The 19,943-nt window shown below is 48.1% G+C and overlaps 1 protein-coding gene across 4 annotated transcripts in view; it reads right to left on the bottom strand.

Moving 5' to 3' along the window:
• The window catches only part of SLC24A4 (solute carrier family 24 member 4), a 178,839-nt gene that overhangs the window by 154,889 nt on the left and 4,007 nt on the right, over nt 1-19,943 (bottom strand). The window lies entirely within an intron of this gene.

The raw sequence follows: 19,943 nt of genomic DNA, 5'->3' as shown, positions 1-19,943 counted from the left end.
CTCTAAGTGCTATGCCTTCTTTTTTTTTTTGAGATGGAGGCTCACTCTGTCACCCAGGTTGGAGTACACTGGCACCATCTTGGCTCACTGAAACCCCTTCCACCATGCCTAGCTAATTTTTTGTATTTTTAGTAGAGACATGGTTTCACCATGTTGACCAGGCTGGTTTCAAACTCCTGACCTCAAGTGATCCCCAGACTGGGCCTCCCAAAGTGCTGGGATTACAGGCATAAATCCACACCCAACCTCTGAGTGCTATGCTTTTGTTAATGCATTTAACCCTACGACAACCCACCTCAGGGCTGCCATCAGCATTCAGGAGAGAATGAGACAGAGGCACAGAAGGGTTCATAAGTAACTCGTCCCAGGTTGCTGCCAGTAAGTAGCAAAGCCAGGATTCAAGCTCCAGAGTCCAACTTCACAGCTTATGCTCTTAGCCACTTTGTTGAATGAATGATGAATGAATGGCAGATGCCACTCCACTAGCTGATGAGCAAGGCAGGCCAAATCTAGCCCTCACTCAGCTAAAGATTCTGCATCTCTCATGGGGTCGTCCTGAATTTTATGCTGGGGCACAATGCACCTTAGCCGGGCCCTCTCGGCACTCCATCTGCCCCTCAGCCAGGCCGTGATACCTTCACACTTCGACAATTTGTACAGTGGCAGAATTTCAGGAGGTTTCAGAACAGAGAGGGAACCTGAAGTCTACCCAAACCTGGCGTGTCTCTGCAGACATCTCATTTTTACACAGTAAAATGCAGCATTTTGGAAACAGGCCGTGCTTAAATGCTTGGCAAGCCAGCCAGACAGAGCACAATGGGTTCGTCCTGCTCTCTGTTTAGGGCGGACCCAAAGGAACAAAGCTCCCTCCCTGGAAAAAAAGCGGCCCCTCTCCCTCATTCATTTTCAGGTGGTTGCCATGTCTTCATAAATCTGATCAAACCCAGTCTCTGAAATCAGACCCTCTCTCCACTTTCACTGTCTCAGCCCTCCTCCTTCAGGCCTGGACATTCTACAGCCTCAAACACCTCCCCAGGACCAGTTCCATTCTCTGCCCTGAGATTGGAGTCATACTCCCAAAGCACACTTCTCAGCATATCAATCCTTGGCTCAGTAACTCTCCCCAACTCCAAGTGCCTCAATAAAAAATGCAAACTCCTTAGCTAACATTTGATTCAAGATGACCTCTCTTTTCCAAACATCCCCCGACTTAAGACTACACATGAGCAGACATTAACCTGCTACTGAGAAACTGTATCAGTCAGCTTTCACTAGGTTATGCTGCGTAACAAACAATCCCAAAAATATCTGTGACATATAACACACAATGTTTCTCATTTGCATCACTAGCTGGCAGTGAAGGAATGGCTTCTCTTGTCTTCCGTTCTAAAATCCAGACAGAAGGAGGAGTGCCATCTAAAACACACCATCCTCATGGGAAAGAGAAAAGGGCAAGAGTTGGCAGAAACATCCAGGTTTTAAAGCTTCTGCTCAGACATCATGTAAGTGGTGTCTGCTCACATCCATTGGCCAAAGTAAGTCACATGTCCATATCTGAAGTCAGTGTATTTAATACTCTATTAATGCAAGTCACGTCCCCACTTATACAGGAAAATTTGGAAGCTGAGTAAACGCAAACACTAATATAAGCCATCACAAAAAAGTCCTGCCTCACACCTGTAATCCCAGCACTATGGTGGGTGGATCATTTGAGGTCAGGAGTTTGAGAACAACCTGGCCAACATGGTGAGACCTCGCCTGTACTAAAAATATATAAATTAGCCAGGCATAGTGGCGAATACCTGTAGTCCCAGCTACTCGGAAGGCTGAGGCAGGAGAATCCCTTGAACCCAGGAGACAGAGTATGCAGTGAGCTGAGATGATTCCACTGCACTCCAGCCTGGGTGACCAAGTGAGACTCTGTCTCAAAAAAAAAAGTAAATAAATGAGTGAGCAGCTTGCCTGAACAGACTTCAACCCCAGAGGCAGCAGAAGAGGAACAAATGGAGAGCCCAACTGGTCTGGGAGGCGGGAAGAAGCTGGCTGGAAAAACCTGGCTTTAAGGATTAGCTAAACTCAAAGGTAACCACGACTGAGTCATGTGGAGGGTGACGGAGAATCTCTGGTAAGTCTGCAAACTGCTTCTCCCTTTGTCTGCCAGCTACTCCTGAAAGTAGTAGCATCCGGGTATTACACTTTTACAACACAGGTTATATTCAAAAGGCAACTCTTATGATATGATTACAGAAGAGGAAAAGGAGGTGAATGAACAGATGAGCTGTAGCAAAACCCTATCAGGCAAACAATGGGGAAGCAGGCCTGCCATGTCATTGCAGGGTTGCATCTGTCAGTTGTTGCTAATATTGACACTGCCATATACAAAAACAGGGAAGAAGTGGAAGGGGCAGCTGCAGAGTTCCCAGGAAGATAGCTCTCTTGGACAGGCGGCTGCACAGCCAAAGATGGGAGCTGTGCAGGGGTGCATGTGATGGTGCAACAGCTTGCTGACATCCATCTCCAATGCCTACAGCTCTGCAAAGGCCAGAGACCAATTCACCCTTGTGGGACCCTGGAATGACTCGCCCAAATCCAGACTGGCAAACACCACTGCTTCATGGACCACTCTTTATGACAGACTTTTACACCCAATTCAAGGGAATGCTTGCAAGAAGATGGGCATGGAGGAGCCTGATCCAAAAAGAAGGAGAAGCAGTCTTTATCTTCTGCTTGTGTAGTGGCTGGAGACCAATGGCACTAAAAAGTCATGGAGACTCTTTAAATGGGGGATGTGATCAAGAATCAAAATTGTGGCTGGGCACAGTGGCTCACGCCTGTAATCCCAGCACTTTGAAAGGCCGAGGCAGGCAGATCATGAGGTCGAGTTTGAGACCAGCCTGACCAACATAGTGAAACCCTGTCTCTAAAAATACAAAAATTAGCGGGGCGTGGTAGTACCTGCCTGTAATCACAGCTACTCAGGAGGCTGAGGCAGGAGAATCGCTTGAACCTGGGAGGTGGAGGTTGCAGTGAGCTGAGATCGCACCACTGCACTCCAGTCTGGGCAACAGAGCAAGACTCCATCTCAAAAAAGAATAATAATCAAAATTGTTATCCTCATTTTGTTTAGTCATTACCTCCAGGGCAGGCACAGTGGCTCACGCCTGGAATCTCTGCACTTTGGGAGGTAGAGATGGGTGGATCACCTGAGGTCATGAGTTCGAGACCAACCTGGCCAACACGGCAACACCCCATCTCTACTAAAAATATAAAATTACCTGGGTGTGGTGGCGCATGCCTGTAATCCCAGCTACTCAGGAGGCTGAGGCAGGGGAATCGCTTGAACCTGGGAGGCAGAGGTTGCAGTGAGCCAAGATAGTGCCACTGCACTCCAGCCTGGGCAACAAGAGCAAAAGTCCATCTCAAAAAAAGGGGGACAGAAAGAACTTGGGAGCATGTCAGAAATGGAGACCCCTACACCCCCACCTCAGACTTCCTTCATTTTTATTTTAACTAGGTCCCCAGGTGATCATGTGCTCATAAAAGATGGAGAGGCGTGGCTCTGAGCTGCAGCACACACTGCTTCCTCCAGGATCTCCTCCGTGATCCCTTTGATCCCTTCTGAGACCCCTCGGACTTAATCGTGTGATTCTCAGCATTGGTGATGAGCTTGGGGCACGGGGGCCGTGGAAGCAGCGGCAATATCCTCCCAGTGTGTGTGGTCTGCAAATTAGGTACCAACTTCCCCACCTTGCCTTTCCTTCTCCTCCACATATGGGTCACCCAAAGCCCACAAGTCATTGAGTCACTTTTCACACAGGGCTATATCAGAATCTTTGCTGGCTAAGGAGAAAACAAGCAAGGTTTAAATGATCAAAGGTATTTCAAAGCAATTCTTTCCAAGGTTTGCCCCCCTCTGAGGCCCAGAGAAGAATCACTTGGAAATTAGAGTGAAAAGATGGAATGACCCAGCTATTCTGTTCTGCTGCCAGCAGAGAATGGTCTCTAATAAACCCTCCAGCACATGGCCCCGTCTAACTGTAACATCCCAGGGGATGGAATTTTCTCCCATTTTCATGGGGAGACTGTTTGAGGCAAAGGCTTCCTGTAAGCATCACTTTAGGGGAGGCGAGCTGCCCCTGGATGATTCTTCTCCCGGGTCTGGCAGTTCCCCAGATGCAGTCCCTGCAGCTGTGTGAGCCACTGCAACACCGTCTCAGGTGCTCTTGTTCACACAGCTCTCTTTGCCAACGCTTACCTAATAAGCCAGAACCACTTAGCTGCTCTGATCTCTGTTTATAAGTCATTTATCTACTCCGTTAATCGTCTTTATCAACACTCCTGTGGGTCTCTGGGGAGTTTCCACCTCTTTCTGGGCACTGGGCTTCTCCAGGCTGAAGGCCTTTCGGGGCAGTGACGCTCATGTCCTGTTCTCAATTACCGCTGGCCAATCAGCATGTCCTGCCTTCCCTGAGCACCCGCTCAGAGTGTTGTTCACACCCCCACGGTCAGGCAAGGTCAGCAACCTTCACGAGGACAGCTTATTCAGCAACCAGAGGGCATTTCGCAGAAGGTGCCAGTGGCCCCTCCCTGCCAGGTGTCCATCTACTAACAAGGCAAGACACAAGGGCCACAGGGCCACCAAAGGAGGTGGGGCCGCTGCCACTCTGCCTGTTGCCTGTGCGGCGTGATGCACTCTCTTTGGGGATGAGCACTAGCCAGCCCCCTGCATACTCATCTGAGGAGGCTCTGAGAGACAGAAAAGGAAACCAGGATGACTGAGAGCTGGCTGTCCGCCTGAGAAAGCCCCCAACTCTCCCCTTTCGCATGTTATATGCAGTGCCCTACATTTCATCAGCTCTCCCTGTCATTTTGTTTGCACGCCTCCAATGTGGCTTCTAACGAATGCATCTGCTTTGGGGCCTCAGCAAAATCCTGCTAGGATTAAGCCCTACTGATCTAAAAAAATGCAATAAATTGGGTGTCCCAATGTGTGAGGTGATGAATGGAGGGAGCACAGAATTAGGGGGATCGGTGCCCCCTCTCGGTTGTGCTTCTAATGGTGAACACCACACCCTTGCCATCCTTTGGCTCCAGGTGCCCAGAGGTGAAAAGATAAGCAGTTCCTAGGGTGAGGAGAGGAATCTTTCCTACTCTTAAAACCTCACGAGACAAAGCCCAGCCTCCTGCAGCGGCACACACAGGGTTTGGCATGACCCAGCCAGGGGAGCCACCACACCCAAGGACCTGACCCCTGAGAGGCCAGCTGAAAACATTCATCTTGCCCCTGAGTTGGTCAGGTTCTCTCTCACCACCCTATTTCTGCAATCGCCGAGTCCACTGCCAGAAACGTCCCACCATCTCCATCTGTCCAGCAAATACCTGCTTGCATCAAAGCACAGCTCACATACTGCATGCTTTGTGAAGCCGTCCAGCCATGCTGGACATGGGAGCATGTCACCCCAGGTCACGTGCAGTCATTACGGGTTTACCTTGTCCTCTAACATGTGGGCCCAGTGAAGACAGGGATTTCTCTCCTTTGTCCCAGCCTCACTAGTGCCCCACCTACAGGTACAGTGAGTGCTTGCTGGGTGCATAGTTTGGGACAGAGAACATGGAATATAAGCCAGCCACTGCCCTTATACTACATGGCTCTTCTTGGACTAGTCTCCTGTAGAGGGGTCTAAATCAAAGGGAGGGAAAAGTGCTGTTCATGCTCCCATCTTGGAAAATGAAGATGTGGTTTATCTGCAATCAGGATTGATGACCCCCACCTGCCATCTTGCACCCCTAGCATCTGCTAAGGCCTGCAGATTCTGCCTCTCTCAACCTATTCCTTGACACCCTAACTGAGACTATCACTTCTGCCTAAATCTCCTTGCAATAACTTCCCATTATTCTCCCCATCTTTATTTTCTTTTGCCCTAAAAAGGTGACTAAGCATAATGCTAAGGACTTTCAGATTATCTCAGTTTCAGTTCTTCCCCATGTTGCCAGCAGATCTAACTTCATAAAACCCAGAACTGCTTGGAAACCATCCCTGGCTTGGAAACCCTACAACAGAACATGAAGGCCTTTGGGTATTTAAGGCTCTTGGTTCCAACATACATTGCAGGATGATTCGCCACCCATACCCACCTGCACCAACCGTTTCCTCAGCCAGGGGGACCCTTCACCTTACCCCGCAAAGAGCACAGGCTCCGGAGCCAGGCTGCCCAAGTTCAGATCCTCACACTGCCAATTCTGAGCTAGGAGACCGTGGGCAAGTTATTGAACCTCTCTGTGCCTTACTCGTATCTTTCATAAAATGGGGATGATAATAGCACACCACCGCCATCTACCCTCAGGACGGTCACAAGGATCAAGGAGGTGATGTGTGCAAAGCACTTAGAACGCTGCTACCCAAGTGTCTACTCCACTGCTGGCCTTCAGCAGCCATACTTTCCCATCTTCAATGTCACCTTTGCTGGGATGCCCTCTTTGATTTTGACACTGGGGGCTTCACTCATCCCTCCTCTGCTTACCACCAGGATCGCAGCCCTGAGCATTTCCCCCTCATATTTCAGGTTAATATTGTGGATTCTTATCCTGTCAACTCAAACAGAAGCTCCCTGGAGGCCGGGTCCACACCTAGGACAGTTTCAGCTTCCCCATGGGACCAGCAGACAGAGTTGCTCAATCAACATGCATCTCGCAACTCAGTCTTTGAGCTCAAACACTTAACTCCTTCTGAGTGTCGTCATCTTCCCCAAGGCACCGACAGGCTAGAGAGGCCAGCCAGGGAGAGAGTAGCCACTTTCGTGGGGGCACAGCTCTCTGATGGCTACAAGGAGGGACTCTGTCTATCCAGTCACCGTTTGCTGCAAGCCGAGACTACATCTGACTTCTGGTCTCATCGCTAAGCCAAGGACAAAGAGGACATAGTCCCTGCTCTCAAGGAGCTCAAAAGCAAGAAGGGAAAGAATAGCAAATATCTACATTTTTATCACTGCAATCTGCCATAGGCTAAACACAAGGATGACTTTCTACCTGAGGTCAGGGAAACTGCCCCCAATACGCCTCCTAAGTAGGGTGATGTTTGTCATAAATGTGGTTATTTTAATAAACAGATATCTTAGGTTCAGAGCTGAACAAGCTGTTGTGGGATCTGCCCAGCCATCACTGAACTTGCCATTTACAATGGAATCCAAAGTCAGACATTTGTAGTTTGAAATAAGATAAACCAACAGTGGGGTCATATGAGCTGGTATGTTGGGGCTGGTATGGGGATCCTGAATGGTCTTCCTGTTCCTATTCTAGGCACACACTGCATCAGCCACATTAGTCAAGCACCATGCTTTCACCAAATCCTGTTCATGATGTTATAGATCAATTCTGAAAGCCCCAAATAACTGATGTCCTCTATTTCACAAAGACGGGATGTCTTAGGCCAGGCGTGGTGGCTCACGCCTGTAATCCCAGCACTTTGAGAGGCCAAGGTGGGTGGATCATGAGGTCAGGAGTTCGAGACCAGCCTGACAAACATAACAAAGCCCCATCTCTACTAAAAATACAAAAATTGGCTGGGTGGGTGGCACATGCCTATAATCCTAGCTACTCAGGAGGCCGAGGCAGGAGAATCATTTGAACCCAGGAGGTGGAGGTTGCAGTGAGCTGAAATCTCGCCACTGCACTCCTGTCCAAGCGACAGAGTGAGACTGTCTCAAAAAAAAAAAAAAAAAAAGCCATGTCTCCAAAAGGTTAAGCATCTATTACAGTCATGCAAACAACAGTAATCACATTTGCATAGCACTTGGCACTTCATCCTTAAAAACCTGTAGGGCAAACCACATCACCATTACACCCATTTCACAGACAGGAATTAAGGCTCAGACAGGCAGAATAACTTGTAGGAAATCAGGCTGTGTCAGGGCCAGAATGCAGGCTCTCCAAATTCCAGCTCCCATTCACCAGGTCCCACATCACCAACAGAAAGGACGAGATCTAGAACAAACACACTGAGTACCACTGCGCCCCACATAATCTGGGTCATCTCTTGGTGTCAGCCATGTGAAAGGTCAACAGCTTCTTGTCCTCAAGGAATTAATAACAAGCAAATATAAGCTCAGATATTTGTTTTTAACTTTAACTCCAAATGTAGCAAATACTGAACTTGTAAAATTCAGCCTCCAGCCTTCATCAGAGGGTGGCTCCAAAAGTTTATACTGTGAAGTTATACTTCAATTTCAGTCCTCTGTAAGAGGTAACTGCAGCTGCAAAAAAACCTGTATAGTGCTCAGTCTCATGCCAGGCACTCCTGTAAGCACTTTACGGAGATTAACAGCAGTCAGTGTTCCTGAGATAATGCCGCCATCTGACCTCCAGGAGCACACACGTGTGTGCCAGCACTTGCATGCACACACACTCTTATTGAGTGCCAGGCAGACACATCAGTGAATGAAACCTACTCTGCCCCTTTCCTTGGGTTAAAAGGCAAATTCACCTGTTCAAGGTCACAGAGATATAGCAAGGGCAGTGGCAGAATTGGAAACCACATGGTTTAGCTCCAGGGTCCATGTTCTTTGAGCTCTCTAACACTTAACTCCTTCCGGGTGTCCTCATCTTCCCCAAGGCACCGACAGGCCACAGGGGCCAGCCAGGGAGAGAGTTGTCACTTCTGTGGGAGCACAGCTCCCTGATGGGTATGATGAGGGACTCTGTCCATCCAGTCACCTTTCGCTGTAAGCTGAGTCTATGTCTGACTCTGGTTTCACCTCTAGAGCCAAGGACAAAGAGGACATAGTCCCTGCCCTCAAGGAGCTCAAAGGCAAGAAGGGAAAGAATGGCAAATACCTACGTTTTTGTCATTGCAATCTGCCATAGGCTAATACTGAGTTAAGCAGAGCCTGTCAACTGGGGAGACTGCCCCAACTGTAGAGTATTGAGAACCACTTTGCCAACTTCCTCCTGGGCCAGTGCAGGTAGCTGGCATCTCCCAGGCATCACTGCCACCCCCTCCCCATGCTTTAAAAAAAATCGAAGTAATCTGATCCAGGCGTAGCCCTAGTTGAGCACTGACTCCTTGATAAATCCCCAAAGCCTAATTACTTACTATTGTGCCTGGTAATTTTAGGAGATGTTTGTTTTCTCTTTCCCCTTGGACAGCCAATGAGCAAGACACAGTGGTTGCTAGCAAGTGTTCCTCCAGGTACAGTAGATGATGCTGCGATTTCTCAAGGAGTAGTTTCAGATGCACGGCGCTGTCTGCCTAAATATCTTTCCACAGCCTCCACCTACCCTTTGAGGCCAGGCTCAGACATCGTCTGCTCCAGGGAGGGTGCCCTTACGCTGAACCACCACCCTGTCCTCTGCGGCACCCTCCCTAGGGAGATCCCGCACTGCCACTGTGATATTTGCAGCAGGTGGCTTGGTCTGGTTTTTGAGCCCTGGCCTGTCTTCCCCATGCTCCCTGACAGTAGGGAGGGTCCCTTCCAGCTTCAGAGCCTGGTATAGTACAGGGTGTGTGGACATTTAAGAAGCACACACTGCCCATTTAATTTCTTGGGCAATTACTAGGAGACTCAGGGCGGGAGCCATGCACTGTGCTGAATTACCAAAGGAAGCTGTAAGGCCAGAAACCAGGCAGCCATGTGTTCCCACCGCCAATGGGAAGACCCCCTGGGCAGGGAGCTCTTTTGTTCTCAGCCACACAGTGACTTCTGTTCCTTTCCCAAGGGGGACATCCACTGCTTTTTCAGAAGGAGCAGTAAATTATTCCGGCACATTTATTTGTATTCCTTTTTAGTAAAATGCCATGTTCCAAAGGCCTCTTCAATAATGGACAATGTTAAATTTAAAAAAATCCCTTTTCAAGCATTCAACTTTTCTGTTGCATTGAATGGCTGGATCTCTTTCACCCAAGGCAACACATGGCAATGCTTTATAATTTCCATTTTTAACTCAGGCAGGAACGTTCCTCAGAGTTCAGGAGGAAGCCGAGTGGGCGCTCTCTAGATTGCGGTAGGCCACGCTGCATCAGCAGCGAAGAATCTGCAAGTCGGGGGCAGCAGGTGGCCCAGCAAAGAGGAGAGATAGCTAGCAGGTAACCCTGATCATTTGGATGAGGCCAAAAAAACTTCTGATTGCAAACAAATTGGTATTAGAAACATACCAAGAAGCATGGTCCACACAGGTGTTTGCTGCTACAGCGGACAGGGCATTCTCTGTTTCTCAGATGGGCAGTGATAGGCTGGAATCTGCCACAGAAGTTCTGATCTCTAGTTTGTCTTTTTCTAACCCATTTATTAATAATTATGAATAAGAATATAGGAATCACAATTCAGACCTCCTGAATTAAAAATCTTGTTCCACAGAGGATTCGGGGGGTAGTAAAACTATTCTGTATGTTACCATAATGGCAGATAAGTGACATCATACATCTATCAAAACCCGTGGCATGAGGGCGAGGCATGGTGGCTCATGCCTGTAATCCCAGCACTTAGGGAGGCTGAGGCACGCAGATTACCTGAGGTCAGGAGTTCGAGACCAGCCTGACCAACATGGTGAAACCTTTTTCTTTAGTCTCTACTAAAAAAAAAAACAATAACAAAAACAAAAATTAGCCGGGCGTAGTGGCACATGCCTGTAATCCCACCTACTTGTGAGTTTAAGGCAGGAGAATTGCTTGAACCCAGGAGGCAGAGGTTGCAGTGAGCCAAGATCATGCCATTGTACTCCAGCCTGGGCAACAAGAGTGAAACTCCATCTCAAAAAAAACAAAAACAAAAAAAACTATGACAGGTACCACATAAGGAGGAAGCCCTAATGTAAATGGCGGACACAGTTAATAACAGTGTATCAGTATTGACTCATCATTGTAATGAGGTATCAATAATTGTAATACATTGTAATACAAGGTATCAAAAACAGAGGAACCAGTGAGGATGGAGAGGTAACATAAGAACTGTCTTTCCTGCTCAGTTTTTCTGTAAACCTACAACTGTTCTAAAACAAAGCTATTAACTAAAAACAAACACATGCCACTGGCTCTGCTTTTTGTTGTCTGAGTAACTTGGACTAGTTGGGTTTCTTTTACTTCATCGGCAAACTGAGGACAGCACCTGCCTTCAGAGTTGCTACAAGAAGCAAGTAACACCTGAAAAGTGCTTAGAATAGCACACGACACAGAGCACCTTGGATTTAGCGATGATGACGACGATGACGATGATGACGACAACGAGGATGGTGGCAGCTACCACGGGCTCTGTATGGTTCAAATGATGACGATGACGGTGGCAGCTACCACGGGCTCTGTATGGTTCAAATGATGACGATGACGGTGGCAGCTACCACGGGCTCTGTATGGTTCAAATACTTCCATATGACATGTGGTGTAACACAGCAGCACTGTGAGACAGGTAGGAAGAGCTGCTATCCTCATTTTACAAAAGAGAAATCCTGATGCTTAGAGAGATTATGTAACTTGTCCAGAGTCACATGGCCAGTAAGGGGTGAGCTGGCACTCAGACCCTCACATCTGCCTTTGCCACGGCCAACTACCATCTCCAAGACAGATGGACAGGAAGGAGCCTTTTCTGGCTGCTGAAAACCTTTGTACTTATCCAAACCTTTGTACTTTTGTTAAGAAAGAGAAAGGGAGAGAGAATAACCACTAGATTCCAGCAGGCAGGATCTGGGAACAACCGATACTAGAACTCAGACCTTCAGCTCCCAAGCCACTGACCCACTATATAACATCCCACTCCATCCCCCAAAACAGGCATGAGTGGGCACAGTGAGGACAGCTGCCATCTTCCTCAGCCTTTGTTTGTAATCAGACTGGGAGCTGTGCCAGTCTGTGGCTGTCCAATATGGTTGGTGACAGTTTCCCCCAAGAAGCTGCCCAGCCCTCCAGGGGTTGCCCATCTCAGGAAAGGCCCTCTCCAGGCTGGAAATCCTGCCTCTGCTGTCTGGGAAAGGAATGGAACCCGTGTCCCTGCCCACAGTAAATTCAATTCTTGCTTTTCTAATTCAAAATTTGCTTTTAAGTAAAGACTTTAAAATTTGATGTGTGACTTGTCTCCCAAGCCCACTGAAGCATCACTCCAACAGACGTTTGCTCAGAATCCAGACACTTCTTGCCGCCAGTGCCACTGCACCTCCCCACCCACTTGTCCGGATGTCCTTTTTGCAGCTCTGGGCCCCTCATCCTTCTCTTGATTTCTTGTGCTTTCTCCACCTCTGCTCCCTGCACAGGGGCATCTACAGAGGCCCACCCCTGAGGGCATCTGCTTAGTGATCTCATCTCCTCCTAGCCCAGCCATAGTGCTAGCTCCTGTGCCCAGGGTCCCACCCCCACCAGACCTCCCTTATACCAGCCTGGTACAGAATAAAAAGTAAGGTTGGATCAGAACCAAGCTAACCACAGAAGATTCTCCATCTAGTGCATGCATCTGTCTCCTCTGCTCCCTTGAAATGCTACAAAGCACCTTTCTTTTTGGACCCTCCTTAGCACCCTGCATCAGCCCGCTTCTCCCGGCCTACCTTCTGTGGACACACAGCTCAGGCATCTTGGATGTATTTGGAAGAAGGAAAACCAAGCACAATAAAGCAAATTCTAAAGGAGGATTTAAATCCCTCCCACAACAGGGGGAAATCAAGCCCCTCTCCGTCTCTTCTTTTTTAACATGGGGTATAGGACGTTGGAAACCCAAACCAACAAGGGTCACACAGTGGTGAATGAACCACTTATTCAGCCTCAGGAGTGGGGCCGGGCATGGTGGCTCATGCCTGTAATCCCAGCACTTTGGGAGGCCAAAGCGGGAAAATCGTTTGAAGCCAGGAGTTCAAGATCAGCCTGGCCAACATGGCAAGATCCCCATCTCTACTAAAAAATACAAAAATTAATCAGATGTGGTGGTAGGCACCTGTCATCCCAGCTACTCTGGAGGCTGAGGCAGGAGAATCGCTTGAACCCGGGAGACGGAGGTTGCAGTGAGCCAAGATCATGCCACTGCACTCCAGCCTGGTGACAGAGATTCCGTCTCAAAAGAAAAAAAAAAGTTATACACAGGCTAAGCACAGTGACTCATGCCTGTGATCCCAGAACTTTAGGAAGCTAAGGCAGGAGGATTACTTCAGCCCAGGGCAACGCAGGGAGACCCTGTCTCTCAAATAATTAAAAAATTAGCTGGGCATCGTGGGGGAGCACTTGAGATCCTGGGTAACAGAGTGAGATCCTGTCTTTAAAAAGTTACACATTTCCTTCAATGCTGCCTGGGATAAAAAAAGAAAAAAAAAAGTTATACATCTTAATAGATTTTCAACTGAGAGGGGGATTGGCACCACTAATGCCTGATTTGTTCAAGGGTCAACTAGACCTCCACTTCAGAGGATTGTTGGAACAAAATGAATCTGAATACCTATCAGCACTTAAAACAGCGTCTGGCCCAGAGTACATGCTCAGACACTAACTTCTCTCTCTTATCACTTTTTCATCTGCTTACCCCAAAGACGATACAATGCCTGTGTATGGTAAGTACTGAAAAACTATTTGTCAGTTAAATTTTCTGAGGGCAAGTTAACAAGTAAACATCTTGCCACACAATTATTCTTTTCTCTTCTGGAAACAAATTTGTCTGATTTTTTTCATAGCTGGGACTATAGGCACCCACCACCATGCCCAGCTAATTTTTTTCTTTTTCTTTTCTTTTCTTTTTTTTTTTTTTTTTGAGACGGAGTTTCGCTCGTTACCCAGGCTGGAGTGCAATGGCGCGATCTCAGCTCACCATAACCTCTGCCTCCTGGATTCAAGCAATTCTCCTGCCTCAGCCTTCCGAGTAGCTGGGACTACAGGCGTGCACCACCAGGCCCAGCTAATTTTTGTATTTTTAGAAGAAACAGGATTTCACCATGTTGGCCAGGCTGGTCTTGATCTCTTGGCCTTGTGATCTGCCCACCTTGGCCTCCCAAAGTTCTGGGATTACAGGCATGAGCCACTGTGTCCAGCCAATGTCCAGCTAATTTTTTTGTATTTTTAGTAGAAATGGGGTTTCAACATGTTGGCCAGCCTGTTCTTGAACTCCTGACTTCAAGTGATCCACCTGCCTCAGCTGCTCAAAGTGCTGGGATTAGAGGTGTGAGCCACCACACCTGGCCTGCTTAACACACATTATATATGTCACATGTATTACACACTGTATCCTTACAACAGAGTAAGCTAGAGGAAAATTTTTATTAAGAAAATCACAGGAAAGAGAAAATATATTCAGTAAGTGGAAGCAGATCATCTAATGGTCTTCATTCTCATCATCTTCATGTTGCAAGCCAAGTAGAGAGCCCTCACCAGACCCCTTGACCTTGGACTTGCAGCCTCCACAACCATGAGAAAGAAATGCCTGTTGTTTGAGTGATCCTATGATATTTTGGAGAAAGAGGAGGGGATGGTCTTGCAGTCTCAAGGGTGTCAGAGACAGAAAAAAGTCCACATGTAAGTGACCCGGGTTTGTTCTAGAGTTAATAGCAACAGTAATTATCACCTTCATTTTACAGGTACATACACATACTATGGTTTTAAAATGCAAACAAGACTTTCCCCCTTTATAGTCTAGTTAGGGAAAGCAGATAATACAATAATGGACAGAATTAGTGCCTGTGGGCCATGTGTGGTGGCTCACACCTGTAATCCTGGCATTTTGGGAGGCCAAGGCAGATGGATTGCTGGAGCTTAGGAGTTTGAAACCAGCCTGGGTAACATAGCAAAACCCCGTCTCTACTAAAAATACAAAAATTAGCCAGGCATGGTGGTGTGAGCCTACAGTCCCACCTATTTGGGAGGCTGACGTGGGCAGATGGCTTGAGCCTGGGAGGTCGAGGCTGTAGTAAACCAAGATCATACCACCGCACTCCAGCCTGAGTGACACAGTGAGACCCTGTCTCATTTTTTAAAAATTAATTAATTAATTAAGAATTAGCACCTGCAAGGAATTAAAATAAGAAGCCAAGACAGCCAGCAACTCAGAGGGCTACTCTGGACTGGGTGGCCAGGGAAAGTCTGTGAAAGCAGCAATGACAAGCAGGAGCCCATCCTGGAAGATCTGGACAGAAAGAGTATGGTTCCCAGATACTCCAAAAGTCAGCCACAGAACGCATCTGTCACTGCTTCTGATTTTGCAGGTTGGGGCTGGGCTCAGGCATCGGTGCTTTTCAAGTCCCCCTGGCGTCTCTCACTCACAGGCCAAGATTGAGAAACACCAGGTCCATTCTCAGCTGTCTTCGAATATTCCAGGTGATGCATGGAAACTCATTGGTTCCTTATATAGACCGAATGTTTGAGTCCCCCACAAATTCACAGTTTGAAGCCTTAACTCCCAATACGATGGTATTTGGAGGTCAGGCTTTGGGGAGGTAATTAGGGTTAGGAGAGGTCATGAGGGTACGGCGCCCATGATGGGATTAGAGCTCTTGTAAGAGGACAGAGAGACTGTGTGCTGCCTCTCTCTGCCACTCTGAGCACAGCGAGAAGGTGGTCATCTGCAAGCTGAGTAGAGAGCCCTCACCAGACCCCTTGACCTTGGACTTGCAGCCTCCACAACCATGAGAAAGAAATGCCTGTTGTTTGAGTGATCCTATGATATTTTGCTAAAGGAGCCTGAGCTGAGAGTCTTCAAGGGACTCCAAGTCACTGCCACTCGTTCCTACTTCATACATGTGTCATGGAGAGACCTACTTCCCTTTTTCAGTGCTTGCTCTGCACAGGCCATAAAAATAGACATTTAAGGTCTAGAGACCCATGTGTTGCCTTCAGATCTCTAGGGAAAAATTAATTATAAATTTTCCATAGACAACATTGAGCAAAAATAAAGCAGATTTTCTTAAAGCTTTCCTACATTAAAAAAAATAGTTTTTAGGAAAATGGCTCCATTAAACAAGTGTTAACTTTCACATTTTTGTTTGAATTGCTTTTGCTCAACATCCTCCCAAGTGTCCAGCAGTGCTCTAGCTCAGAGAGCTGCCTGGGCATCTCTTCAGGATGCCACTTCTGATTCGGGGGGCCCGAGACTCTGCATTCCTGACAAGCTCCCAGGTGATGCCCCTGTGCTGAGCAGTAGGTCTCCAGCCCAGTGAGAACCACCTCTGGCTTCATCCTGAAATTGCCTGGGGAGCTCTTAAAAAGTGTTGATTCCTGGGCCCTCCCCCAAACCAATGAAATCAGACACTCTGGGAGTGGGGCCTGGGCATTTTAGAATATTCCTATAAAGCTCTTGAGGTGATCTAAATATGGAGCCAGCATTAAGAACTGCTCTTCTGGCCGCAGAAGAGGTAGCCCTCAAGGGTAGATACCCAGCAATGAAGTGAGTTATGGTAGATAGTGATATATGTCATAAAAACAACATAGGGAGCAGGACATGGTGGCTCAAGCCTATAGTCCCAGCACTTTGGGAGGTGGAGGCAGAAGGATTACTTGAGCAGAGGAGTTTGAGACCACCCTGGGCCACATGGCAAAACCATACCTCTACAAAAAATAGAAAAAAATGGCCTGTGGTCCCAGCTTCTCAGGAAGCTAGGGCAGGAGAAGCACTTGAGCCAGGGTGGTAGAGGCTGCCATAAGCCATGATCACACCACTGCATTCCAGCCTGGGTGACAGAGTGACAAAAACAAACAAAAAACACAGAGTAATAAAGGGGGAAGGGAAAGGGGCTGGTGACCAGGTGCGTATGCTGAAACACCAGTAATGAGATCAAAACGCTACCACCAAGATCTGTGGATACAACCCAGGCAGAGCCCATTTTCCATGTAGAGTCTTCAGGAAAGACTAGAGCAGGGTCCCATTCAGGTTTTTGGAAAACAAAGTTATTCCTCTCACAGGTAAAGATGAGCATGAGAAGGCACAGGTAATAAAGACACACATTGGAGGTTCTTATGGAGACGTGAGCTTATGTTTGTGGGACACGCAATCTAAGGGGTGCCTCAGCACGGGAGGGAGCCTTTAAAGCTCCATCTTCCAACATCCCTGAAAGCTCTGCTGGATGAAGCATCCTTGAATTCATGGAGGCGAGCCTAAAGCTGAACCTGAAGAGGATGCAAAACGCCCTGCAATTCTTTATGAGGAAACCCCACCAACTGTACAGAAGGGAGGCAGCCATCAGATAGTACTGCCTGGCACACCCCTGAAACTCACTTGAAGCTCTAATCCAGCCTTCATTATCTCAGCAAGCCCCAGGATGGGAACCCAGGGGGAAGAGGTGTAAGAATTGAGTATTTGCTCCCCAGGTACCCAACCTCATGGACCCCCGGGTGGAGTTCTGGTGGTAGGAGTGGCAGCTTCAGTCCCCTCCCTCCAGAGGCGGGGCCTGTGACCAAGGTCTAAGCCAGTCCTGGGACCAGCACTCCCTCGGCCAGATCAATCTGCAAGAGCCGTCATGCAGCCCAAGCCAACAGAACTTCCAGACTTCTGCAGAAGCCGCTCAGCCTCAGCATACTTGAGTCTGGGAGGACATAAAGTTGGGTCAGTGGTAACCGCCTTCCCATGCTAGAAGATAAGTGAGCCCAGAGAGGGAGAATCAGAGCCATGGATACCTTGTAACCTTTGGTCTCACACCTCCAGTTACTGAGCCACCAAATTTCTATTTCTGCTAAACCCAGTTCTGTCATGGCAACTCTAAATGGCCTGCCTCATCTAGTCCCCCAGGCTACACAGAAATCACTAGGTGATTTCTGAAAGATACTGGGCCAGCTCATCCTCCTCTGGGCACCTGCAGTGCCTCCTGCAGGGTTGCTCACTGAGGCACCTCTGGAGTCCCCCAGTGTCACCTAGCTTCCCCTGTGTTGAGATCTTGTTCTCTCTACTCTAAGTTACTCAATGACAGGAGTTTGCACCTTATACCCCCACTACGTGTCCACAACAGAGCTGGCCACACACCAGCAGGTGCTTGCTATATAGACTTGTGAAATGAAAAGGGGGCAGAGATTCCCATAGATCAGGGAGGAAGATGCTGGAAGGGAAGGCTGGCCACAGCCCCCACCTGGCCTGAGAGGAGAGCTGGGGGCTGTGCAGGGCTAGGGAGAAGCCTGGCATCTGGAGCCAGGTGGCCCCAGTATGTTCCAGCTCCCCAAGAGATCTTAGGAAGCCACTACACTTCTGACCTTCGTGTATCTTGTCTTGGCAAAAACAAGATTGGGATTAATATGTGTGATACAGGCTGGGCATGGTGGTTCATGCCTGTAATCCCAGCACTTTGGGAGGCTGAGGCTGGCAAATCATGAGGTCAGGAGTTTGAGACCAGCCTGGCTAACACAGTGAAACTCCATCTCTACTGAAAATACAAATATTAGCTGGGCATGGTGACGCGAGCCTGTAGTCCCAGCTACTTGGGAGGCTGAGGCCAGAAAATCGCTTGAACCCGGGAGGTGGAGATTGCAGTGAGCTGATATTGTGCCACTGTACTCCAGCTTGAGTGACAGAGCGAGGCTTCATCTCAAAAAAAAAAAAAAAAGTGTGATACATCAAAATGCACTTTCATTCCATCATTTGACCAATATTTACAGAGTCCTTTCTATGATCCAGGCTGTATTCTGGAAACAGTCAATATAAAGCATAATGCAAAAGTTAACTATTTTTAAAGATACTATCAAGTTCCTCCACTTCCCTCTTCACAAAAGGGACAAGGTAAGGCCTTCCTGTCGAATAGAACAGATGCTTTATTCGTTAATTGAATGATTTTTAATCAGACAGCTAAAGACAGACACAGGGCCCACAATAGGGCATAGGAGGACTCTCATAAGAAAGGGGTCCCTGTCTAAGCCCACATACTCAGGCTATGTATGACAGAAGTCATCAGAGGAAGGCATGGCCAGCCCAAGATGAGGGCACCAGCAAGCTTGAAACCAGCTAAACATTCCCAAACCCTGATTCTTTATCCAGAGTAGCAAAGTTTTCCCATGGGGATAGTGCCAATTCCAGCATTTCTGGTGCCCGGAATGGGTGGGAACAGCCCCCAGCATTAACCATCCTTGGCCTCATGCACGTTGTTTAGTGTGGCACCAATGACCCTTGCCATTTGTCAGTCGGCCCATATGTCCACCAGCCTGGCTGATGAGAGAAGACACCCTGGGGGAGGGAATGACAGGATGAGCACCCCCGCCTGCTAGATCACCTGGACAGGTAGAATCACCCAGGGTCCAAGGCAATCCCAGCCCTTCTCTGCAAACCTGCACTTGTCCACCACTTCTCAGAAGGCATCTGAGGGCAGGGAAGCTGATGGTGTAAAAAACAGTATGAAAACTTTGACAGGAGGCCTCCCCCTCCTAAGCACCAGGAACCAATCGAAGTTACACAGGCCCAGGTTCCCAAGCCAGCCTCACCTCTTACGAGTTGTGTGACTTTGAGCAACTTGTGCCTTCTCCCTAAATCTTTCCTGACCTGTAAAATGGGGGTGAGACTTGCCTCATAGAATATGACCATCAAACACATGGAAACTGCCATCCAACCCTGCTCCTTTGCCCTGGAGCTCTATCCCCTTTTATACCCAGTCCCAAATAAAACCTTCCCAGTTCCTCCCAACAACCCTGCAACGGGCAACTATTCTGCCCATTTACAGGTGAGAAAACAGAGATCCAAAAAGATGATGTGATCTGCCCAGCAACCCAGTAGCAAAGCCATCTATATTAACACCTCACAGTTCCCTAAGAGCTTATGAATGTATCATCCCCCAGATCCTCCTCACAAAGCCCTTAAGGGCTGAAGCCAGAGCTCCAGCGTAGATGTGCCCAGCCTGAGGTCTGGGCAGTGGCTGTGAGTTCTGCTCTCTACCCATATGCTCTCTTCTCCTGGGAATCTTCTTCACTCATTTAAGCAAAGCCTGCTTGTGGCAGGAGAACAGACAAGATCCTCTGGGTCTCTACTGCCTCAGACCCCCAAGAAAAGTCTGAAGAAGAACATTAAAACGGGGCAAGCAGAATCAGTCTC

This window comes from Callithrix jacchus, chromosome 8 (assembly GCF_049354715.1).
Source record: "Callithrix jacchus isolate 240 chromosome 8, calJac240_pri, whole genome shotgun sequence".
Classification (NCBI taxonomy): Eukaryota; Metazoa; Chordata; class Mammalia; order Primates; family Cebidae; genus Callithrix; species Callithrix jacchus.
This window is presented reverse-complemented; position numbering and strand designations above follow the sequence as displayed.